The sequence below is a fragment of the Ambystoma mexicanum genome, chromosome 7p, assembly GCF_040938575.1.
Source record: "Ambystoma mexicanum isolate Mex_15411 chromosome 7p, UKY_AmexF1_1, whole genome shotgun sequence".
Classification (NCBI taxonomy): domain Eukaryota; kingdom Metazoa; phylum Chordata; class Amphibia; order Caudata; family Ambystomatidae; genus Ambystoma; species Ambystoma mexicanum.
In genome coordinates, this window is record NC_090939.1 from 336,867,480 (window position 1) to 336,893,328 (window position 25,849).

General features: G+C 46.5%; 1 long non-coding RNA gene across 2 annotated transcripts in view; it reads left to right on the forward strand.

Moving 5' to 3' along the window:
* LOC138526067 (uncharacterized) overlaps nt 1-25,849 on the forward strand; it is an 819,057-nt gene that overhangs the window by 478,005 nt on the left and 315,203 nt on the right. For both annotated transcript variants that reach the window (XR_011283476.1, XR_011283475.1), the window contains exon 4: nt 19,093-19,284. This is a non-coding gene — a long non-coding RNA (uncharacterized lncRNA). The remainder of the gene's footprint in view (nt 1-19,092; nt 19,285-25,849) is intronic.

Here is a 25,849-nt window from a genome sequence, read left to right on the forward strand (position 1 = left end):
ATACACTCTTCGAGTGGGATTCTCCCCCATACGTACCCTGGCGGCCTCCACCTCCCCTTCCAGCTGCACCTCTAGTTCTCGCAGCAGCTTATTTCTTTTTGCCTGTAAAGCAATCAATTCTACCCTCAGGGTGGCTTTAAACACGTCCCATCTAACCTCGAGGATCGTATCTACACTGTTATTCCGTTCGAAGAAGTCTTGAATCTTACTGCCTATCTCTTCCCGCGCTACCTGATCTCTCAAGAGAGCCTTGGGGAATTTCCAACCCCAGACCCCCGGCCTGCGCCTCCCCAATCGGGGCTCCATCCAGACTACCTTGTGGTCCGCTATCCCCATAGGGCCCACCTCGACCGATTCCACCCCTCCAATGAGACGTGCCGATGTCCAAATATAGTCTATTCTTGATTGGGTTCTATGAACATCCGACAGAAAAGTGAATCCTCCACACATCCCGCAGACCCGCCTCCTCCCACCGTTCTTTCAGTTGAATAGATGCTACCGCGCCCCCTCCACCCCCTGCGTGCTGCGTGCGATCTCTCCCCCTGTCCCATGCTATGTTCAATCCCCCATCAAAATCACTTATCCCCTTGCGTATTCCTGCAGGATGCCTACTACCGCCCGCAAAAATTTATCCTGGCCAACATTCGGGCCATATACCGAGGCCATAGTGTAGGGCGTACCCATGTGCTCTCCCCGAACCATAATATATCTCCCGCTCCTGTCTCGGAGGACATCAGACACTCAGAAATCCAAACCCTTCCAAAGGCTAAGGCCACACCCCCCTTCTTGGTAGGGCCCGAAGCGAACAGTATCTGTGAGAAGCCCCTTAGCCTTAGGCAGTGCTGGTCCCTCCACAGCAAATGGGTCTCCTGTAGGGCTAGGACATCTGGCTTATGGGACCTAGTAAATTGTTCTAGCTTCGTCCTCTTTAGAGGGGAGCTCAGCCCCCTAACATTGTATGTTAGCCACTTGAAGGTTGGGCTGATAGACTAGAAGCTCTTTTTCGCTGACCCCTGCCCCGTAAACCTGATCCAGTACGGTGGGGCCCCACTACTCCATTACCCTCTGCCCTCTTCTCGCACCCCTGCTTGCTTGAGTTCACCTACCAGATCCTACGACCATCCCCCAGAGGATCCCTCCCCCCCATACTCCCCCACTCTGCAACCCCAACTTAGGGTGGAGCAACTCCCCTTCTCCCTCCTTCCCTCCCTCCCTCCCAACTAAGCACCCTCTCGATGCCCGACTGCCCCAGCCCCCCTCCTCCCTCCCTCCCCCCCTCGCGCCTCCCGAAGAGCACGCCCTTCCCGCCTCCTCCCTCCTCTCTCCTCGGGTAAACTCACCCTTTCTGATTCACAGATGGGTTCTCCCTCCCGCCCAGTATCTCCCATTGGTGGCCCGCCATCCTCAATCCAAGTCTATACTTGGGACCCTCCCTGCGCTCCATGATTCCCCTCCCCGGTGTCGCCCGGACTCCCCCATGCCAGTGACTTGCCCTCCTTCTCTTCTCCCCCACCGTAGACCACATCCATGGCCTTGCTTCTGGGGTAGTCCCCTCAGCTGGCCTCCCCGAACTCACAGGGATTTCGTCAACATCCAAGCCCAACAAGCCAGCGCCTTCCTGGACAGAGGTGATTTGCTTCTGAGTCCCTCCCCACTCAAACACCAATCCAAAGGGAAATGTCCATCTATATTTAGTCCCTTTCTCGTTCAACTCCTTGATGACCGGGGCCATCAGCTTCCTTTTCACCAAAGTGCTTGCTGCCAGGTCCTGGAATAGTGCAATGCGATGCTCCTGATATTTTATAGGTTCCTGCTTCCTCGCCTCTCGAAGTATTGCTTCCTTTTGGGCGTATCTGGCAAACGCTGCCAGGACATCCCAGGGTTTGGCCTGGGGCCCCAGCCCCCCTCTACCCACTCTATGTATACGGTCCAACTCAATCTCCTCTGGGCCGAGGACCCCAGGATTTCTGCAAATATCAATTGAGCGGTTCTCTTGAGGTCCTTATCCTGAACCGACTCTGGAAGAATTTTAATTCGAATATTCACCCTCCGAGACCTATTCTCCATATCTTCAACCTGCGTTTCCAGGTTGCGAGTGGCGACATCCAAACGCTCTATTGCTTCGCTACTCGCTGCCACCTCCTTGTCCAGCTCCTGTAACCCTCTCTCCAGCAGGTCCGTTCTCTCGCCCTGCTGCCGCAGCTCCTGTTTAATTTCTCCCATCGCCGCATTTAGGTCCGCTCGAAGAAGCTGAAACTGGTCCTGGAACGTCTTGGACATGCTAGTGTACAGGGCCTGCATTTCACCCTTCAGATCAGCCCGCGACATCCCAGCTGAGCTCCCCTCCGTCGACGATGCAAGCTCCCCTCTCTCACTTGCCCCTGCCGATTTAGCCAGTCCCCTCTCGTCTTGCCCCAGCCATAGGGAGGGGAGAGTGCCCGAGAGTTCCCCCTGGGTCACCTGACCCTTCCCACTTTTAATCTTAAGCTTCGAAGCCATCGCCAAATGGGAACCCGTCCGCTCCGCCCCTCCTTCTCCTGGCTCCGCCGTGTGATTCTCCGCCAGATTCCAGTACCAGTCCTTTCTAAAGGCCTCTTCACTCTTCTAACCCTCTACCCAGGTCAATTACCACCAGACTCTGCTCCTCCTGGGCAGCAAGTTAGGCCAGTTCACCTCTATGCAGCTGCTTGTTCCCGGACTGAGCAGGACTCCCCTCACCAGGGGCAACCCAATGATGGATAGGCCAATGGGATCCGGGGAGCGCCCTCCCCGGGAACTTCCTCTCCAAGAGTCCTCCCAAAGTCTCTCCGGGGGCTGCCCCCAGCTGAAGAAACCTCCCAACAGAGGTAGTTCTCTCCTTCCAGAGCCGCAGGGCAAACAAGCACTACACCACCACCTCCTCCTCTGTCCCGGCCCGGGGTAAGGTCCCCCCCGGGCCAGCCCTCTGCACCGTGCTACCGCCTTCCTCCTCCTGCTGCACCGGGCTCCGACTCAGCTCCTCTTGATTGCTGCCTGCTCCGAAGTCACCCTCCGCGCTCTGCGCCTCCCTCAGTGGAGCAGGGCAAGCCCCAAAGTCGGCTCAAGCCAGTCCCAGGAACGTACTCCCACTCCGGAGGACCACCGAGATCAGCCTCCTTTGCCCCGCACGGGGGCCATGCACCTTGTCCTGCGGCTGCTCTTCCCGGCTCACCCTGCACCTGCGGTGGCTCGCCACTTCCTCCCGCTCCGGTGGGTCGAGGATCGGGAACATTACCCCGGACGCCCACTGCCACTCCGCTGGTCGCTGGTCGCCTCCTTTCGGCAATGCAGCAGGCCTGGCACCCTGCTGATACCAAGCCCCCATGGTCGAGCCCGCCTCACTCACCCGGCACTCCGCTCTTCTCGGGGGCAGTGGGAAACCAACTCCGCCCGCCCACTCAACACAGCCCCTCTCTGCCGGTCTCCTCACCTCAGCAGTGCTCCAGGCCGGGCTCCCTCCTTTCCCCAGCTCTCAAGGGTCGAGCCGGCCTCGCTCACCCGGCACTCCGGTCCTTTTCGGGGCGGCGGGTCATCCACTCCACCCGCCCTCACGACACAGCCCCGATCGGTGCTCCCGGGGCCAGCGCAGCTCTTCCCAGGTCGCCTCCAGCGACGCCACCAACTCGCGGCCGAAACTGTGCTTGCCGCGAATTGGCCACATCTTCCACAAATTCGATCCCCGGCGGGGCTCTGACTCCTCCGGGGTTCACAAACCGCCACTACTCGAGCTTCAAGTCGCCACAAACGCTGGATGGTGGGCCTCCTCAGTCGTTCAGGCTCGGGAGCTCTGTGGGCGCGACTACCCACTACGAGCGGCCATCTTGGAATCCCGTCCAGGTCATTTTTAAGGTTATTAGTGTACATCCACTGGTAGAGCTCCATTAGAAGTTTGCTGGTCTGGAAAAAGATGGTGCTCAAGCACCAGCACCGTTACTAATGGTGCCGGTACTTCAGTGTTCCAATTCCAGTGCAGTCCCATGGAACTTACTGTTCCTCTGCTGGCAGTAATATTTTGGTATTACTGGGATATTGGGCAGCAGAAAAGGTAAGGTGTGTCTGCTGGTAACCCACTGGTGCTACTGGAGGGTTACCGTCAGACTCATAATGACGGCCAGTGTGTTAGCATTGTTATTGATGTTGTAGATGATTTGGGTATTGACTGCGTAATTGTAGCAAGTCAGCCATATTTTTATAATGACGCTGATTAGGGGGTGTCATGTAGATGTTAGCCAATAGTGTGGATAGTGAGGATCCCTGTTGGACTCCACATGTGGTGTTTTGCAGTGCAGATTTCAATGGTTTTAGCCTTATTGTTTCTGTTCTTCCATATAGGAAAGATTTAATCCAAAGGTGTGCTGTGTTGCTGATCCCTATGTCTTCAAGTCTTTTGATGAGGGTGTTATGGTTGACTATGTCGAAGGCTGCAGAGAGATTGAGTAGTATCAGTGCTGAATTTGTGTTGGAGGTTGCATTTGTCTTTAGGTCATCCCATCTAGAATGAAGTGCCAGCTCTGTTCATCTCTTGGGTCTGAAGCCTACTTATGCCTGATGTAATAGCTGGTTGTTTTTGACCTGTTCCACTATTTGTTCATAAACATATGTCTCTATTAATTTTGCTGGATATGGAATGTCTGAGATAGGTCTGTAGTTTGAGAGGTTTTCCAAATTACCTGCTGTAGCTTTGAGGAGTGGTTTGATGTAGGCTTATTTGAAGGCGTTTGGTACTCTTACCGTTGAAAGTGAAATGTTGAAGAGGTTTAGGTAGTATTCTGATGGTGTTCCCTGTGCAAGGATTGACGTGTAGATGCCTGGCAGACTGGCATCAGCTGGGGAGCTGTTTTAGTTCACAAGCCTGATGAATTTTTCATTTTAAATTTGGGGAAAGAGGTTCAGCTTGGTCTGTGGGTCGGTGGTGGGCAGTCGGTTGGAATGGTCTGCTGTATGCTGGTTATTTTAATCGTAATGTGATCTGCAAAATAATCACATTGTTTTTGCAAAGGGACTGTTGTGTTATTGCACCCGGGAGGATTGCTCATCTTGTTTATGATGTTGAACAATTCTTTCTGAGTGTTGTTGGCTTTTGTGATCCGTTCATTGTAGTATTTCTTTTTTGCTTTGTGAAATTCTGTTTTGTATGATCAGATCTCTCTTTGATATGTTATTCTTTTGGCTTGGTCATCGTTTTTCCTTTCTGGCTCTAGTTATTTTTTTTTTTCATAGGGCGTGAACGACATAGCCATCAATTTGTTTCATGATGCGTTGACATTTTTTTCCGGTGAGGTATTATCTCCTGTTCTCTGGCATGGATTCACATGCTCATGAATATTCCTATTCGTCAGGCTGTGAATCCTCGGTCAAGAAAAAATCAGTTTCCGTTTCACTTCTGAACTGTCTTTCTCCTAATAACCAATCACTGATCACTGGGTTATACTGCCCCCAGCTAATGACAACCCTCTACCTTCAGATTTTTACTGCACGTTCAAGTATTGGGAGTCCTCGTGCTATAGCTCTCAAGCTTTTACTGCGTTTTATGAGTTTTCTAAGAATTTTTCTCAATTTTTTCAGTCAATTGAGCCTCAAGCTCCATCGATCCACCTTCCGATTAATGGGGACCCGTTTTTTGATTATTCAGCAACCCTCAAGGGTGAATTTCATTGAGTTTCTTCTTGGAGGATTGCAGAAGCGTCTTGAAGGCCTATGCTGCGTGGACATGGCAGATGAGAAGAAGGACTTGGCACCTCTCTTCAAGGTTTGCCCCAGCTGCAACTTGCGGAATGTCTTTTCGGACAATGGAAATTCCATGTGCCTTTACTGCCTACACTCAGACCCGACGCATGTGGAGGATGACTGTGCGTCTTGTCAGGAGATGGTACCTTGCACGCTGAATGACCCACGCAGGCGTCTTAACGAATGGCTGCAGGCCGAGGCCCCTGCTCTGGGTAGTCCCGGCAGCATGTCTCTTCTGCCCAAAAGAGGAAAGATGAGTGGTCTTCTAAGACCTTTGAGGGCACCCCTCCCATGGGGATACAACATAATGCTAAGCACCGAGAGTCCACTGCCACCGGGAGCACCGTTACAACGGGCTCCGTAGTGGCCAGGGCGAGTACAGCATCTCCAGCTCCTTCGACCACAAGCCAAAGCTCAAGTTCCTCTAAGAAGAGGAAGTCAGACAATCCGGGAAAGTTCCTGGAGAAGACCCGGACAGGCCCTACAGAGAAGGCCAAGGGGGAGCAGGGCTCGGACCCCCCCCTAAGGTGAAGGCCTCAGGCTCGAACAAGGCCGTGAAGACCCAGGTACATCTGACGAAGGCCCAACCTTCCATCAAAGGAGTGGTGGCATCCCTGCAAATGCTGCTGAGGTGGATCCATAGACCACAACTCCGAAGGCAAGAGAATCCCTGACTGCCAGGAGGGAGTCCTCTTTTCAGCCCATCAAAAAGACACTGGAGAAGATGATGCCTATCATTTCACTAAAGCCATCTCCCTTGGTTGCAGGGAAGGGGGGCACAATAGTCCTCCAGGAAGGATCCCATCGAGGTTGATGATGAAGTTGACGATGAGACCGACGAGGAGTAACAAGCCATTGAGGGCTTGGAAGACCAGCATACGCTGCAAAAGCCCTTTCCTCCGTTGCTGCAGGCACCTCAGCAAACACCCCAGAAACCAACTGGAGATATCGCGGTGGACATCCGCACTGCTCTGCATACCCTATGCTTGGAGATCCGGACCATGATGCCTCTTGTACTGGCGGCCCCACCCGCGGTGCCGGGACCATCGGAGGAACCACCATCCAAGAAGAGGAGAGTTCAACATCCACTTCCTTTCCACAGTTCGCCTCCCACTCACTCCCCGATGGATGAGATGGATCAGGACACGGCGACGATGGGCACTGGCATGGATGATGATGGTGGTTTTGGGGTTCTCTCGTTTCCGCCACACAGATCTTCACTGCCCGGTGAGATAGGATTGTTCCACGCCATGATCTCAATGGCCTCTGAGCTGTTCCAGCTTGTCCCTGAGGAGAAGAAGAAAAGGGGTTTCCTTTACCAGCACTGCAGGGCGAAGAGGAAGAAAGTACTTTCAATCCCGCTCTTAGATGACATTTCGGACGAGGGGTTGTCTCTCATGAAGAACCCTTCCTCGGCCCCAGTGAAGAGGGACAGTTATGAGAAGAAATGCAAGGTGCCGGACTCTGCACCCAAGTGCTTACAGTCCCAGCGTCTCCGGACTCTGTGGTTTTGGCGGCAGCCAAGAAGGAATCTTCTGGCTCCTTCTAGTCAGTGGCCTCCGCCCCCCCGGACATTGAGAGGAAGAAGTGGGATGCCATGGGGCGAAGAGTCATCAAATCGGCAGCGAGGACATCAAGGTCGCAAACGCCCTTGCCATTGTGGTGCTTTATGACAGGGATCTTTGGTTCAAGATCGCCCCTCTTCTGGACTTCCTTCCCGATGCCAAGAGGGCCGAGGCATTGGAGATCCTACAGGTTGGCGAGGTGGCGTCAGGCCACACCATTACAGTGGCCATGGACATCGCCGCCAAAGGGTTTCGCCAAATGGGCAACAGTGTTTGCCTTTGTCGGTGGGACTGGCTGAGGGCCACTAATATCCGCCAGGATGTTCAGTCGACGGTGTTGGACATGCCCTTGACAGGGACAATTTGTTCAGGAAGACTGTGGACGAGTCTCTTCAGGCCATCAAGGTGGACCCTGAGATGGCTTGGCCCTTGGGCACCCTTCAGCAACGGCAGCCATCTTTTTGGTCCTCTGCAGGAAAATCCCAAGGTTCCTTCAAAGGATTTGTGGGAGGTGCCTCGTCCTACCATCAACCCTCCTGCACGTTGGCCCAGGAGACCTACAGGGGCCATGCCAAATCTGGAGGTGGACGTCACCATCGACAGGGCCCCCAAGGCTGCGCTTCAATGTCAAAACAGGATTGAACCGGCCGTGGAGTCGGGCTCCCACTCGTGGATCCCATGGGAGGCCGGCTGGCGAACTTCGTCAGCGTGTTGAATACCATATCCACTGACCGTTGGGTAATGGATGCTCTCACCCACGGACACACCCTAGAGTTCCAATGGAAGTGGACCCATATACCACCAGTGACTTGGCAGGAATACCACGTGCCCCAGCTTCTGCTTGAGGTGCGGCTCATGTTAAAAATAAAAAAGGAGGTGATAGAGCTTGTCCCAAAGTGTTTCTGGCACTCCGGAGTGTACTCTCGTTACTTCCTCATCAAAAATAAGACCTGCGGTTGGAGACCCATCCTAGACCTCGGCAGTCTGAACAAGTAGATCAAGTCTCAAAAGTTCCCGATGGTGACTCTTCAGCACATGCTAGGACCGCTAGAAGAGGGGAATTTTCTATCATCACTGGACTTGGAAGATGCCTATTTTCACATCCCCATCCACAAGGGTCACCGCAAGTTCCTGCGCTTCGTGGTTCAAGGGCAACATTACCAGTTCAAGGCCCTTCCCTTTGGATTGAAGTCGGCACCAAGAGTGTTCACCAAGTGCTTGGTGATGTTGGTGGCATATCTGTGCCTACGAGGGATCCACGTGTACCCTTACCTGGACGACTGGCTCATCAGGGCAAACTCAAAGGACATCGCCGTCAAACACATGGCGAGGACTGTCCACATCCTGATGGAGCGGGGTTTTCAGTGAACTTTGCAAAGTCCTGCTTGATTCCATCGCAGGACGTGCGGTTCCTGGGATCCTGACTCAACACAGTGTGGCGCTTGGCGTATCCGTCAGAGGAGAAGATAGCGGCCATCTTGGGCAAGGTACTATGGCTGTTGGCCCTGAAGATTGCAAGGGTGAGGTCCATCAAGTCCCTGCTTGGCATGATGTCGTCATGCATATACCTAATTCGGCTGTGCAGGCTTCAGATGCGTCCACTGCAAAAGTTCCTCTAAGCCCGTTGGATACAAGTGTCAGGAGGCCTTGAGGACAAGATCACACCCAACAAGAGTTTCCGCCGATCGATACGGTGGTGGGGATTGCTTGCAAATCTGGCCGCCAGCGTGGATTTCCAGACCCCACCTCATCAGGAGATGGTCATGACGGACGCCTCCCTGGAAGGGTGGGGAGCGCACACTGGAAGTCTTCATGCAAGAGTCATGTGGCTACTGGAGGAGAAGACGTTGCACATCAACGTGTTGGAGCTACGGGCAGTGTTTCAGGCCCTCAAGTCCTTCCTTCATCCCTCAAGGGCAAGGTGATACGGGTCTTCATGGACAACACCACCATGATGTTCTACATCAGGAAGCAAGGGATAACCAGATCCCCAGCACTCTCCAACGAGGTGCAGGACCTTTGGCACTGGGCCATAGCCCAGGGGATGTTACTTATCCCGTTTCATCTGGCAGGAGTGAAGAACACTGTCACCGACTCTCTCAGCAGGGAGCTGCGCTATTGCTGCGAGTGGGAATTTCGGCAGGACCAAATGGATCACCTGTTCTGCAGATGGGGCAATCCCCAGATTGATCTGTTTGCGACGGCAATGAACACCAAGTGCCGAAGGTTCACCAGAAGTTTTCCTCAGCCGGGGAGCATGGGGGACGCATTCTCTTTCCCCTGGGATGGCCTGTTTCTGTATGCATTCCCTCCATTGCATCTTCAATCAACTCAGACGGTCCCGGTCCCGGTGCATGTTGTCAGGATTACTAACTTCAGTTCTGTGAAGGCCGAGCATTTGTTAACACAACTGGTCTACGCCATTTGCATGAATTGTTTCAAAAATTGGTGGCATTCGGAATGGAACATTCATTGTTACATTTGCATAGTAATTAACAACTGTTGCATTAGAAAATTTGAATGGACCAGGAACATCTGCTGTGTCTGAGTACTTTGATGGAAGGGCATGTGGTTTGTTTGAAGAGGCACTTTTTTGTGTGTGGAGTTCCGTATGTCTTGTCTTTTTTACTCCTTTTATCTGTGCTTTTGGTAGTTGATGATGTATGAGCTAATTTCAATTTCTTTGGTGGTACTGTATTGTTTTCAGAGACCTCCTAACAGTTAACACCAGTAAAAGGTCAACCTATTTTCAAAACATTATGACACAAAAAATGCTGCAACACACTCGGCAGCATTGGAAATGCAAATCTCTCTCAACATTTTCAGTATAGAGAACTAACTCAAAACATGCGTCAGTCTGCAGACCTCACCTATGCTATCATTTTAAAAAGCACTAGAACTGGTCTGCTTACAAAAGATGCAAAATCCATTTTAAATACTAGAGTCATCCATGAGCTATATGAGCTAAAAGCACATCTGCTCCTAATGTCATGCAACAATGAACTCAACAAAATATAAATGCGCACCCTTAATGCTAACGCTTGCAAGGTGTTGTCAATTCAACAAGACAATGTTAAAAAAGAAATGCAATCCATACTGCATATCAGCTCGACAGACGAAATAGAATTGTACAGCCTGATACTCCCTATGTGTCAACAAGCAAAATCACGACTGCATAGCTTCGCAAAATTAATCTCCAACACAGCTGGATTGGAAACAATCTTAACTTTGTGTCTAAACTGCAGATTCATCATAAAATGTAACCTTGACGTAGAACAAGATTTATTCAATGGAGCAATTGGTACAGTTGTTGTCTACCAAACATATCCACATGACAACTGCATTCATTTTATCAACATCCACTTTGAAAAACGTGCAGAATTTAAAGCAATTGGCTGGACAATAACACACTTCCTTCTTTTCAAAGATGTGTATGTACATGGAGAACAATTTTCTCCGTCTCTTGCATATGCTGTCACTATTCACACATTGCAAGGTCTAACCCTTGATCACGCATTGATTGACATTGGAAGCACAGTCTTTAAAGAAGTTAAGAGTTACATAGCATATTCATGTCTCCATAAACTCAATGGTCTATTCTTAGTTAACTTTGATGCGAACAAAGTCAATGCTGACATTCCTTGCCTCCTAGAATACAACAGGCCATGTGCACTGTATACCGCCATCTAGATATGTACCTTGTACCTCAAAAAGAAAACCTTTAAAAATAAAACCAATACAAACAGAACCTCTAACAGATATCCCAGCAATAATGCTAAAGAAACAACAACCAACTGCTTCTACATCAAATAAAACAACCACAAATCTGTCTAGTACAAACTCAACTGCACATCCATCAAAAGACAAAGAGACACATATCTCTTCTCAAAAAACAACTGTAGGCCCATCAAAGGATGCAGAGGCACGACACTAAGGTCCATTTAAATTCAGCAACACAACTGGAGTAAATTGCTTTGCAAATGTAACAATCAATTTTCTCTTCCAATTGCCATCAATTGTTCACAATATTTACTTAAAGTAGTGTTTTCAAATGCTTGTCCTACATAGAAATGCCACAAATAATCCTGACAGCACGGACACGGTCTCGGGTATCAGGCAATAATTGGACTACTGTGCAGGAGCAGTAACATTAACCATAAACACACAAGAGGATCCTCAATAATTTCAAATATACTTACTACAAGTACTGCAAAACAAAAACATCCCAATGAATTAAATCTTCCCAATTTCATACAAATGGAAACATACATGCACTCTCTGCAGCCATATTTCACAAGAGCACATCCCAAATGAACGATTTGTATATGTATCCATCTCAAATTGTGAATCCATGCCATTTCACCAGCTTCTGCAGAATGCAAATCATGGCATAGTATGCCCTTTTTGCAATGCAATTGTTCCAGCATACAAATAAACTCACATAGCCAATATGTCATAATAATGCTTCTAAGGTACAATGCAGATCGTACTAAAAATAACTAAACTCACAAGCTTTACACACAGCCGGGTATCTCTTGGCAAGAAAGCCTTCACAACAGTAAGCATAGAATACCACAATGGTGCCATAACAACTTCATGGCACTATACTGCAGACATCAAAAAAAGAAGTGGTTGGCTCTGCAAATCTAACAAATTCCTACTTAAGATTCCTTCAACCCAAATGCCTTTGTCTGTGCCGTCTGTATATTGTAGCATAATAATGGGCACTTGCTATGACCTTTAGCCATGGCCACTGGCTACAGCTTTCATTGTTGCCCACTGTATATTTTAAAACTGTGATGGGCTACTAGGCATGGCTTTTAACCATGCATTTTGGTATTTCTTAACACTGACCACCAGCTATGGCTTTTGGTGCTTCCAGTGACCCTAGCCTTTGTCATGACAAAGCCCATGGCCTAAATTGTTATTAAGGTACCTGTGGCTCTCATCAAGACAGGCATGCACTTACAAGGTCAAGCTGGCACAATATGGCTCAAACTCGCATGGCTCGAAAAAGATTAAGTTGGCTCAAATGAATATACGACTACTTCTGAAAAATAGTTGCAATCCAAATCGACAAATTGATGCATATTGGTTTGAAGGTGATCAAACTGCTTTGAGCCCTGTATGAGTTGAATCAGCCATATTCTGAGATTTCACGCACAAGCCATTGCTATGGAGGCATAAGTGGCTCAAATTGAGTCAAATCAATTATTTTCATTGCTCAAGCTAGTATGTGAGGTGAGCACTTTAGGGCTTGCACATCCAAAGTGGTCACTGGCATTCTCTCCACACTAGCAGTCACAAAGAGAGGGCATTCAAAATGATAGTCTGCCCACAGCAAACTACTTCCAACCAACTGTGCAGTTGTCTTCACCCCACTAAGAACTGGCAACACAAGTTGCATACCTGTATGCAATGCAAGGTGGTTGCTTGGGTTGTTTCCTACCAAGTAGTCATGAACAGATGGCACACTCAGTAACAGCCACAGAATACTCATCTCCTGTACACCTCCAGCAAACACTGTGGCTTGAAAAAATAACCATCCTCTTCTATGTCAATATTTCTTCACTCATTCAACTGCGCCAATGTAACTCAAATGAAAGGTCTTGTACTAGCTACATAATCTACATATGCAGCCAGCAAGTGCTTTATGTAATCTGAGAAGCCGAATTTACCAAAACATCCCAACCCAAGCCCTGCAAGAAGTTTTCAAAGGTTTGGTCCGTCAGAATCTCAAGAAATTCAAGTCGTTTTGTGTTTCCTGAATTAGTTCACCCAGGATTTACCCTAAACATATTTTTCTAAATACTATATGTGTCTAGTGAAAGTCAGTGGCATAGTGTACTGAGTCAGGATGTTCTATCAGATACCTGATCGTGCGATGGGCAGTAGTACAGGGATTTTAACATTCAAATTATACTTTTCAATTTGCCGAAAAATCAACATGCATATGGGCTCTGTAGAATTCAAGAAGAATAAAGGTCATTCATCACTGAGTATCATCGGTCGGTTTAATCAGCTGAATGTCCCCAATTCCCTGCACATTTTAGTAGGCAAATGTCCGAATTCATTACTGCCAAACCTGTTCGATAATGCAAGTTCGGAAGCACCAAACGTTCAAGCGTTTTAGGATGAAAATGTGTTTTTTGTGCAACTTGTTTTTCTAATTATACCTTCTGCTACACATTTCCCAAACAATCTAAAACAGCTATCAAATTTCACAATCCAATTCTTGACCTTGTAACTTCTGTTCATTACCTTGCTAAATCGTATTAACTTTCAGACTGAAAATGACTGCAGTACTTTAAATGCATGAGATTGTGTCGGCTTAATGTCTGTAATATAAGGGCTGTGGAATCGTCCTCTTTTTTTGCCACTGCACTAAACTTTCAAATAAATGTGTCACTGTTTAAAATAAAAAGAAATGGCTGCTGCGCCCTATTTGTGTAATTCATTCATCACTGCCGTGTTTCAGTAGACATATCTACATTTATCAAAAATAAGACCTTTTTCGAATAAAGTCAATAGATTTTGCATTTTTTGTAATGAAAGAACAGCACTATATTCGTTTTACTATACCGTCCTGCTAGGTATCTTTGCCTGTAGTGTCATCATTGTCCTATTACATTGTGGGCGACACAAAGGGACAGTACATTATGATTTGAGAATAATGTATTTTTTATGTATGACAAAAATTTTCAAAATGTCGCAAACTTTCTCACTTCAAATTATAATGGGTCTAATGGTAAATTAGCTGGTTCACTGTCAAAATCGATTAATGTTACCAGAACGCAGTGTTACTGGATTTCACCTATCATCCACTGACATAGCATGGCCCCACCAGCCTCTGCAGTTCTGGAAGCTGGAGGCAAGTGGTGTGTCTTTGATGAGAAGCACATTTATTAGCACTGTAAGAGCTCAATCAAACAAACCATGTACAAGCCATGCAAAAGGTACACACTGCTTTAGCAGGAGAGCCCAGCCCTCATAGTTGACAGCTAATGCTGCAACTGACCACATGTAACTTGTGGCTTGCAGACATATTACTGTTAGGACAGGGACACCATTTCACTAAAATGCCTTGGGTAGCGGAAGTGGCATTGTATGGCCCTTGACCTTTGATGACAGCACAGGAAGTGATGTCATTTGACACTGCTTGGAGTGACATCACTGGAAGTGATAATACACCACCTTCACATGCATTTAATACCTGTGTTTCCACGCACTCTCATTTTAGCCAGATGTAAGATACACCACTACCTCCCAAGTATCATGCGAAACCATTTTGGAAAGTTAGCCATTCTCCAGGAAGTGTAGCTAGAGGATAGGCTACCTGAAAGGAACTATGATGGAAAATATATTTTCTGAATAGGCAGAAGGGTACGAGTTAGAGTTTGGACACTGTGTTTTTACAATGTATGTGTTTTTGTCTACTTTCAGGCACTGATAATATATGCGTGTTGTATTGAATAAACTAACATTAATACACAGAGGAAGATTCCACTGTCTGAACAGTACTAACATTCTTATTCAATGACAGTTGTTGTTTATTGTAAATTTGTGTTACTCTGATTCTTATGTCCAAGATCTAGAACCCCTTCATCTCCATAACGATGCCATTAGCATTGGATCTTTCTTCCTTTCTGCCTTTGTTGTCCATGCTCGTTAGTCCCCTTTCTGTCTCTAATGCAAAGTGATGATCCCCCACATATGTCTTCCCTAAATTTCCATGACAGTCAATGGTTCAGCTATATATTTTGGACCTCTTTCTGAATGTGTTTCCTCATGCCTATGACTTGCTTACCTTCAGATTATGAAACATGTTGGATTTTCTGGCGCTCAGCAGATGAGAGAAGCATGGTGTAAACCCTCCTGGGCCATTTTGTGTACATTTTTGTTTTTATACTTTGCGCTCGCAGCACCATTGTTTCCCCCCAACAACCCCTCCCCTGCTTCCATTTCTGTGTTGTTCCTGTTCCCTCCTGCCTCCCAGCCCGCCCCCTCCCCTGATTGGTGGCTGATCTAGCGCCAGTGGTCCTACCGGCCTGCAGAGTGCCCGCATGCCATTTCTGGTGTTCAGAAGTTGAGGGAAGCATGATGTAAGACCCTCATGGGCCCTTTTGTGTACATTTTTGTTTTCATTCTTTGTGCGCGCAACGCCGTTGTTTACCCCCAACCCCTCTCCAGCATCCATTTCATTGGTGTTGCTGTTCCCTCCCGCCTCACAGCCTGCCTCCCTCCCCTGATTAGTTTGTCACTGGCCTTCCCAAGGCAGCCCTCTGCATGTGCAGCCCCTTGCGGCTAAGGGCCCATAGGCAAAGGGCGGCTCCCACAGTATCTGCAGGTATCAACTGGGGAAGCCAGTGGGCAGCCGTCAACCAGCAGTGACTAAGTAAGGTAGGAGTGGCCCGGGTTAGGAATAGAGACTTCACTCTACCCTAATAACCTGGCCACATAACAGACTCTCAGACTTTGGTGTGTTTTCACCGGTATTTAAAATTGCATTGTGAAAGTATTTAAAACTGCATTTTGAAAGCATTCCAAATTGCATTGTGAAACATAGGCCTTTTCCCCATGATACAGGACTCTCAGACTTAGGTGTGTGTTTCTCTGGTATTCCAAATTGCGTTGTGAATGTATTTAAAATTGAATAGTGAAAGTATTGCCGTCCTGTGGTTTTGCCTACCAGCAAAGCATTCATCTAGCAAATGTTCTACCATTATTTAAGCTCCTGTCGTCTTGTCCCATTGTCTACGTGTCTCGTCTCTCTCTGTCTTGTCTGCTTGCGTCCCTCCCTGTGCCTTTCCTCAGTGTTCTCCCCGCCCCCTCCCCTCCTCCTCTCTCCTCTCCCTACCAACTCTATGGTGCTCTCTGTCTCTCCTATCTTCTCTATCTGCTACTTTCCTAACTAAATCTGGTAGGAAGAAATTGAAAAAGTACATACTGGTCTCCAACCCAAGCTTCCCTATTGCTGACACCTATATCAGTCCCACCTCCAGGCAAACCCTCACTGACATCCTCTTTGTCATTCCCTGGCCAGACCTATGGACTCTACATATGGTGTCTGTGCTCTCTCTTTTCTCTTCTTCTCCCATTAATGATGGCACCCGGTGGGAGGCCCTCCTGGCCTCCTTCCAATCCTCTATGGTCATCATTAATGTTTACTTGAATGGTGCCATCTTGGTTCAAGGCCCTCAAGCCATCCTTCTCCTCTTTGAAAGATGCTTCCTGCGCCTCATCGAGTTCCTTTCTTCTCCTGCTGTCCCCTCTCTCCCCTCCACAGCTTTGTTGCCTCCCCCTGCTGTCCCCTCTTTGGCTACCTTGCCTTTTCCTCCTTCCTCTTCTGCCCCCCCTCGGGCTTCTTCTACACCTCCGCAGGATGTTCCACTGATTTGTATCCTTCCCCGGAAAGTCTTTCAAGGACGGCAACCTTCTCCATATTGCCACTCTAAACTCTCGCTCAGCTGTCACACACTCCTCTGACATCTGCCGCCTCCTGGTGGAACTTGACCTTGATGTCCTCGGTCTCACCGAGACATAGTTCACAGCCAGCTCTGTCAAAAGCGTTGACACTATCCTCCCTGATCGCTACAAGAGCCTCTCCGTGCCCAGATCCAATCCCTGCATTAGGATAAATGTTGTGAGATGTGAAGTGAGCCGAAGGCCCGTTATGAATTACTTACACAGAAGGGTTGCATGCTTAAGTCACTATCATTATCACTTTTACAGACACATCTGTCTAATATAATCATATGGTCATGCTTTTGCTCTTTAAATGCTCTTTGATTTTATGCAAATCAAAAAGGTGCTATTTGCCCTCCTCTAATTTCTCCAAAGAGATTTATTTACTGAGTGAGTGGTATATTTACAGAGAGTGATACATTTACAAACTTAGCCAGAGAGTTTATTGTCTATATGCACACCAGAGGCAAACAAGACAGACTTCTTGAAGCCATCCTAAATGACCCAAAGTACAGGTTTGCAGGGTATAATGATTTATTGTTTGGAGCTTTTTAGCTTTCAGGTAACACCCATCACTCTTTTGGCTAAGCCCCCTTGGTGATCTCCTTCCACGTCGATTCATGCTTAAAACACTGACTGTAATCAAGTGTGCACATGACGGTTGCTGAGCCATGAGGTGGGTGCCACCCCAGGTGGGTGCATCCCCTACTTTGGGCCTCTCGTAGGGATCCCCCTACTCCGGAGGATATCTCCCCCAAACCTGCTGTATCCTTCCTGACTTCCTCGCTGGAGCTGGTGGGCCTCATCACAAGGTTGGCAGTGTGGGATAAAAGTGGCAGTAATACCGTTACTGCCACTTTTCCTGCACCTACACATTATCATTTTTGGCAGATTTACAGCTTGCAGTATTACCCTGTGGTAAATCTGCTGATTTTTGGAGGAAAAGTGGAGGACTCAACTCCAGCTTGTTGATTGTGGTAAGTCCTCCACTTTAAACCTCAAAACAGGTGGATTTACCAAACACTAATTCCACTGGCTGTAAATCCCCCAAATGTCCACATGGAGTCCTACGGGACACCATGGAATGGGGAAGGTGATCGCCATTGCCGGCACCTGGAATATCCCAGTAATACCGGGATATAAGGTAACGGTTGGTCAGTTTGCTTGTATCCCACCAGTTTTACCAGCGGGATACCGGCAAACATGTTATGTGTGTGCATGTTTTAATATTTTGTAATTTTTCTATGCAAGATGTTGAATATGCATGTGACCATATATGGTTGTGACAGTATCTTTGCTTCTATATGTCAAGAGTGATATGTGCACTTGTTTGGTGGTGGGGGTTGTATCATGAAATGTATTTATACTGACAATGCTGGCTTAATTTGTTTGTGCAGCATCATAAAAAGTGCTATTTTGGGCATATTGCATATAATATGACACTACCTTTATGAACGTGATTTACAATCCACATATTATGTTCATACTGGCATAGGTTGTGTCCACAACATCAAAGAGAGTTACACTGGGAATGCTGAAATATATTTTAGGGGCAGCTTCATTAAGTGATTTAGAGTTTTAATGCTGTCTTATATTTTGAGCACTGCCACATAAATATTACAATGCTGGCATATGTTGCGGGACTGCAATCATGACATGTAAAATGATCATGTATACTGTTTGTAACATGGCATCTATTGGATGTTTTCATGTTTTTCAAAAATTCTGCTATAAAACGCACCAATTAACACGTCATTGTAAAAAGCTCTCTAGGTGAGCACTACCCTGAACGCCACAACATTACTTAAGGCTGTCACTATAGACTAAGAAAAAAGAAGAAGGCATTCATTAGTGGACAGTGAGGAAGGCAGATGAAAAACCTGTGGTGCTGCTGGGTGGAGATAAAAAGTACCTGGTTCTTGAGTGCAAATCTGCTTTCTATGGGTTTGGCAGAAAAAAGACTTGTGAGTATGTTATCCATAGGGAAGAGCCCAATCTCTGATAGGTTTCAGTGCTCTGGGTCTGGTTAGCCGTTGATGTAGGAGAGTGTGACAAGGCTAAGAAGGGGAGTTTAGTCGAGGTGATGTGCTAAAACCTAGACCTGTGGTGGCCTTCCGGGGGGGATTTGTGTGAAATGTAGGGATGTAGGAGATCTTAGAGGGCAGTCAACTAGTCAGGACAAGGCAGCAGTAGGTCTGAGAAGGCAAATCAATCCACAACCCTTCACTCCTATCCCACGCAATTTGTAGACAGTACCCATTTCTATAGGCTCCAATGCTGCCTCTCATTGAAAATGATGTTACTTGTTCCATTCTAGCTCGGCACGTGAATGTTGATCTGCGGAACAAGGTGGAAACGTTTCAAAAGCACTCCTTTGGAAAGTACTGTCAGAGAAAATACAAAAGTAAAGACAAATACTACACTAAGTGCAGATTTGGTTATCCCAGGCCTGTGACACAAGTTGGTCGAGTGAACAGTTTAATGTCATCTGTTAGACACCATGATACAGGTAAGTCACCAAGAAATACACATCATTTAAAAAGAAGTAAGGAATGCCAATTCATTAATTATTACAATCCTGTCATTGCTCAGCTATGGAATGCAAATACTATTAACAATTTATTGCTGATCATACAACAGCTGTTGCTCGTTGTGTTACAGCATATATGACAATAGTTTTAGTCAGAAACATTTAACTTTGGTCTGAAGATGCTTTCACATAGAGAGTGTGGTAGCTACAAAACTGCAGATCAGCTAACTAGTTTGCCTCTGTATGCATGTAGCATTATTTTTTTTTTTTTTATTGTAAAACTTCAACTTGATATATTATATCAAGCTTTTGTTACATTTCAAAGAATACATTTTTCACCTCCTCCGTAAAATAGCCAAAGTCAAATTCAACAGAGAAGGTTAGACTATAATGATGCAAAGTCACATGGAAAAACTTAGACTGTTATGACATGTCCTTCAGTTACTCACAAGGTACAGTTAGAAACTGACTTTAAGACTTCATCAAAGAAATCGACCAAGTTACAGGAAAGCTTAATGTTATGACCTGCTACTGCATAATCCCACCAGTCATCAGACACATGTATTTGTGGTTTGAATTCATTTAAATGCACTTCGCGGAGATCTGTCAGCATTGGGCATGTAGTCGCTAGGTGCTTTAAAGTCTCGACTTCTGTTAATTTGCAGAATCGCCAATTGTTGTTGACTGTTTCTTTGTTCCTGCGCAGCCAGTGCATTTCATTAGTATTTAAAGCGTTCAGTCAGAACCTTAGAAATTGAGCCCTATGGTGACGAGATGGACAATCCGTGAGATATTTTAGTTGACAGTGTAGTTTAACCAAACTTCTGGAAGTGGGCAAGGTAGATTTAAGAGCTAGACGACTGTTATAAGTTGTAATTCAGTCCCATATCGCTAGCTTCTTTTTAGCGTGCTGTGGGCGCTGGATGAGCTCTTCTTCCGATATGCCTGCTTCATCCATAATTGAATTTAGTTTGAGCTTCCAAACATGGATGAGGGCATTGTCGACAGATTCTTTCCCCTTCTTGAAGATGTTATATGCCGGGATGGAAGAGCCAAGTTGCATCTTACGTAAAATGGATAAAGATTTCCAGGCAATTGTCATGTGAATTGAGTTCAGGGCTAGCTCATATCTCAAAGCTGACATAGAGATATAATTAGGGAGGCCCAGAACATGCCTCCAAAACTTTCCTTCCAGTCTGCGCCGTAGGGTATGATTGACATTCAAGGCTGCTTCGCCCACCAAAGGTGAGTGTTGGGATTACTTTTTGAAGGTAAAACATTACTACGGGAATGATGGAAAATTTCCCGTAGTCAATGTTGATTTTAGCAGCTTGGATACTCAGAATTTTTGTTTTGTCCATCAAGTCGCTAATCCAGGCAGCTTCACAAATGGAGTCGTTAAACATTACACCTAGATAACGGATTGACTTGACAACATTTAGAACCTTTTTTTCTATGTACCATCGGAAGGACTTGTCTTTCTTTGACATAGTTTGTCCGATGCACATGATTTTAGTTTTCTCTGCATTTTAACGTAACTCGTTAGTAGTTAAAAACTCATGCAGGCGAGAAAGGAGATGTTGGAGGCCAATTTGTTTTTGGTCAACCAACACTATGTCGTCAGTATAAACCAGGTGGTTAACAAAGGATCCATTGAGCTTAGGAGGGAAACAGTGGACAGACTTTAGCCACTCCGGTAGATCAGCTATAAAGAGTTTAAAGAGATCTGCTGCAAGAGGGCACCCTTGTTTAACACCTTTGAATGTTCTTATTGGATCTGTAAGATCGCCTTGTGAATTGACTCTAATTTGAATGGAAGTATTAGAGTGCAGGGTGATGATGGGTTCTAACAGGTGATCTGGACAATACCATGAGCGTAGTTTTGCCCATAGTTTGCTCCGGTTGATGGCATCAAATGCTTGTCGAAGATCGACAAATGCAAAGAAGATTCTTTTTTTTGCTTCCATTGCTGACAACTTTAGGAATGACAAGATTGTAAGATTTACATCGGTCCCCACATGTTTCGTGAATCCTGTTTGGCGACAATCAAGTTTTCCAGCTGCGAGTGCCCAATTCACCAACTGTTGGCGGAAGAAGGATCCAAAATATTTTCCAATAGTATCAAGAAGGGCAATCGGGCGATAGTTCGCAGGATCGGCCCGTCTGCCCTTCTTGCATATAGGAACTACAATTGCCCTGGACCAATAGGACGGAAACTTCTTGCTGTTTGTGATCTGGAAAAACAGCTCATGGATAAATTTAGCCCAATGTACACAATGCTTCTTGAGCATGAGATTTGAAATTTGGTCTGGTCCAGCAGCTCTTGAATTTTTCAACTTAAAGATTGCATCTTCAAGCTCTTTGCAAGAAGGTGCAATATCCCAAGTGGAAGTTGTCACCTCAAACGGCGAAGAATCTTCAAATGCAGGTTTTTCATAGATTGTAGTAAAGTATTCACGCCATTTGTCGCTTGTAATTTCATTAGAGATTGCTGGAGTAGATTTTGAACGCCCCTTATTCAGGATGGCCCAAATTTCACGTGTGTTTTTCTGTGTGGTCGAGTGTGATCTTAGCCAATTTCGATATAGTTGCCGCCGCTCCTTGACCTTCCTTGCCTTACAGCATGGGTCGCTCAGCTCTCTTTTGATTTGTCGAAGGTCTTTTCTTAGTAGTTTTTTTGCCGATGCTATTTCAGCACTATATAGATATTTCGGCGATGACCCAAAAGACCTTGAAGTAAGCATTTTCAGAGTGTGGTCCATCAGCAATGGGGTGTATTCTACTATCTGGAATGCATTTAAGCTTTGGCTTAGATGTGCAATGGCAGATCCATTAGTTACCAATCTGTTGCCTGCAGCATTTGATTGTAATTGGGAGGAATATTTTTCTGCCGTGTTACAGTGCTCTTCACACCAAACAAGCCACAGCATATCATGGTCGCTGGATGACATCGGCTGCATATTGAGAGACGAGGCTTTATCAAAAAGACCTGTCGAAGCACAGATGTAATCAAGAGTACTTGTTCGGGTCATACTAGGCCATGTCGGATTAGCAGGAAGGTCGCCTTTTATTGCTCCATTTAACATCTGACAATTGCGTTCCGACAGATCTTTAGCCCAAGTTTGGCCTCTCGAAATAACTTCATGTTCAAGTAGGCGAACATTTGACTTGGTAGATGGATCGAATTTAAACCAACTGCAGTTGAGGTCACCACAGACGAGTACAGAGACATTGTCATACTCTAAAAAAGAGTGGTCAATTTAATTCAGTACTGACTGGATGAAAGATGTTTATGAGATCATGGCGGGATTCCAATATCCATTGATTATTAAGAGATTTGAAACAGTGGCTCTCAACGAGAGTTTGATCAAAGTACTTTGCACACAAGGATTTGGATTCTTGGAGGCTATTAACGACCACCAGTTCTGGATTTTCAAAAGTGTTATCAGACCTGCAAAAGGTCGACCCTTAGGGTTTTTACCAGATGGGTTTATCAGCGTAGTCAATCCATCGCAAGTGGGTGGGTCTCGTAGCCATGTTTCTTGTAAGCATATGACAAACACATTTTCTAAAGATTCTTGGAATGTGTTGAACAGATGCATGAATCCTCTCGTGTTCCAGGACAGTAGAATTAGTTCTTGTTGCTTGACGTTGGCTCATTGCTATTTGCGTGGTCCATTTGGGAATCTTCTCACGTTGTTGGCCCTTCTTTCGAATGACTGATGTGTGGCGGCATCTAAAATGTCAGGTGATGAGACTAGACACTGGCGCAAGGCCGATTGCTTGGTGGCTCTGTAGCTTGCTTCATGCTCGAAATTTGCCTTAAAATATGAAGCAGGTCTCGTGGCAGGCGGCTCAAGAGTGAGATCGAAACCGTAAAGCAGGAGATCTTCGTTTGCGTGGAGTAACATGTTTTTCACCGCCACCGATGAAATGTGAAGAAGAACTTGGTCAGAAGACGATTCAGATAAATATTCCACGATTTTGATGTCATCTGATGAAATGGCTCACAGTGGTGGAATACATGCAAGTAGTTTTAGAATATTTGCTCTGTTTAAGTTAACTTCATTACCATCCGAATGAATGTTTTGAAGACAAAGTTTCCACTTGCATGTTGAAGTCTCGAGATTTGCAGGTCCAGGAGCTCGCTGAACTCGAGGCAGACGTGAATTTAACTGATTCGACGTGTGTTTAGGGTTCAACCTTGAGCTTAGAGGTTGCTGAGAGGCCCCCTTTGTCCGAGGAGAAAGTTGTCGAACATTGGGTCTTGGTTGCGATGTGCTCTGGATTTTGCTGGCCAGTAGGTTCCTCATCATTGATGACCCGGTTGTTTTGACAACTTGAGCTTCAATAGAAGCATCGATGGGGTTCTCTGGGTAAGCCGAGTAGGTCGATAGATTGCATAAATCAATGGAGGTGTCAGAAGAGGCATTTCCAATGGAGGAATCATAAGATGCTATTCGCCGACGTTTTGCTGAAGTCCTTGAAGGATACAGTGGAGCACCTGTTGTCCTCGGTGGTGCACAGCTTGCAGAGATTGTCGCCGCAGTTGTGTGAGCAGGTCGGATAAACAAACTTATCTTCTTTGGGGTCGTTATGTTTCTTATGAATTTTTTTACCTTCTGTTGTGTTTGTTTCGGTGGAATACATTTTTTTTTGGATTGCTGAGCATATTTCCCAGATAACTTTTTCAGTTTAATTTCAAGACTTGTAGTAATGGTTTTTGTCAGACCTTTAAATATATTGAATGAATTCACTGACGTTAAAGTTTGAGCAGATTCGCTTCCTTGGATCGGGATCGCATTTGTTGCAGAACTACTCACATTAGGGACTAGACCCTGCATATTGGAATTTGGATCCAGAGCCTCATGAGAGGGAACCAAAGAGTTCACTTTTGGGACAGGCTGTAATGGTTCTTTGGCAGCTGTCGCGGATGCAACCAAAGGTTGAGGATGGGGGGATCCAGGTTAATTGTCTCGAATATTAGAGTCTCCACTCGAGGGGATGATTGCATTTTTTCGCATCCATTTCACAGAGTCCAACAGACCCTCCATTACGAAGTCGTTTTGGCAATGATGACGAGCAGCTAGATCGCTCAGCCTGTCTTGCCATCTCACCGCATTTTCAGCATTGGATGCCATTTGAACTTGCAAGAAACTTGAAAAGTGTTCAAGTTTGTTAATTTTTGTCATTAAGTTGGAAATTGCAACACCTTGATCGCTTATAGTCCCTATCAAGGATTCAAAAATGTTTGTGAATGGTGCTAAGGCAACAGTAGAAGCAGCTAGGACATTGTTATGTATCTGAGAAAGTGCTTCAGATGAAATGCTGAGCGATGGAGGTGAAAAATCGTGAAGTGACGAAGAGCAGGCTGAATTGTCCAAATTATATTGCGGATTGAAGGAGGCGATACTTTTGGGAAAATTTGTAGGATGAACTTCTTCACCAAACTGAGACAACATGGGATGTGGAGTGCTTGCATTTAGCATGGAGTTGTCATACAGAGGAGGTATGGTAGAAGTGCGTTTTGCCTTAAGCTCGGCAACTCTTTGCAGGCGACTAGCGCGCGCAATCGCACTCCGCTCAAGATGAATAGGGAGTGGGTTGAATTCGAGCCCCCAAGGCCCAGGGGTGTCAGATGGATTGGCGTCAATGAACTGTACATTTGCACTCAACGTGGAAGAGCGACCAACTTCTGGTGCTTGGCCTGCTAAAGCACTGTCATTATCAAGTTCAGTACTTTCAAATACTGCTCCTACAGCAGCTCGACCTGTTGTTTTTGATCCGGTAAGGTCGATTAAGGAACAAATTGAAATGGTTGTAGACAGAAGGCATGGAATAGTAACACAAGGCCTCACTCCATTTTCGGCATCAGCCGAGCCAATCTGTGGGTCATGCGACTGGGCAGGAAGGCAGCAAGAGGTTTTCTCCTGTAGCAGAATGTCTTTGGCAGTAAGGGGACGAGTGGACCCCGGGGTAGGCATGAGTAGTCGTTTCTCCTTCGGAGCTTGTTTAAGAGGCAGTATGGATGCCGAAAGATTTTCCACTTCATTTGGAATCTTTAGCAGTTCTTCATCAGTTACTATATGTGATGAAAGAACTTTATCTATAGGAGAACCGACATACTTTGTAGAGTTATTGTTCTGTGAGGCGCCCTGGCCAATAAGACCGATTGCGTCGTTTGTGGTGTAACATACGCCTTGACATCAGACCGAAGCGCCGGAATGGCGACTGGAGCGCTGGATATGCTCAGTGAGTCCACCTTATCCGCTCTGTATCCCAACGAGACTGTTTCATCGGCAAACGTGCTTACGAGTTTATAACAGTTGAAGGCAGGATTACAGTCAAGATTAGAAACGGGGATACTCGGAGAGCAGGAATTTCCAAGCTGGACTGCTGAAGAGCCAGAAGGAACAGTTGACAGAATGGGTGGAATTAAGACATCCGGTGACACGCATCGCTCATCGAAAGACGACGAAGCTGGATGAGGTGGAGAGCAGGTAGCCGCCGTTGTTAACGAGCCATTCGCAGCCAAAAGCGCGCG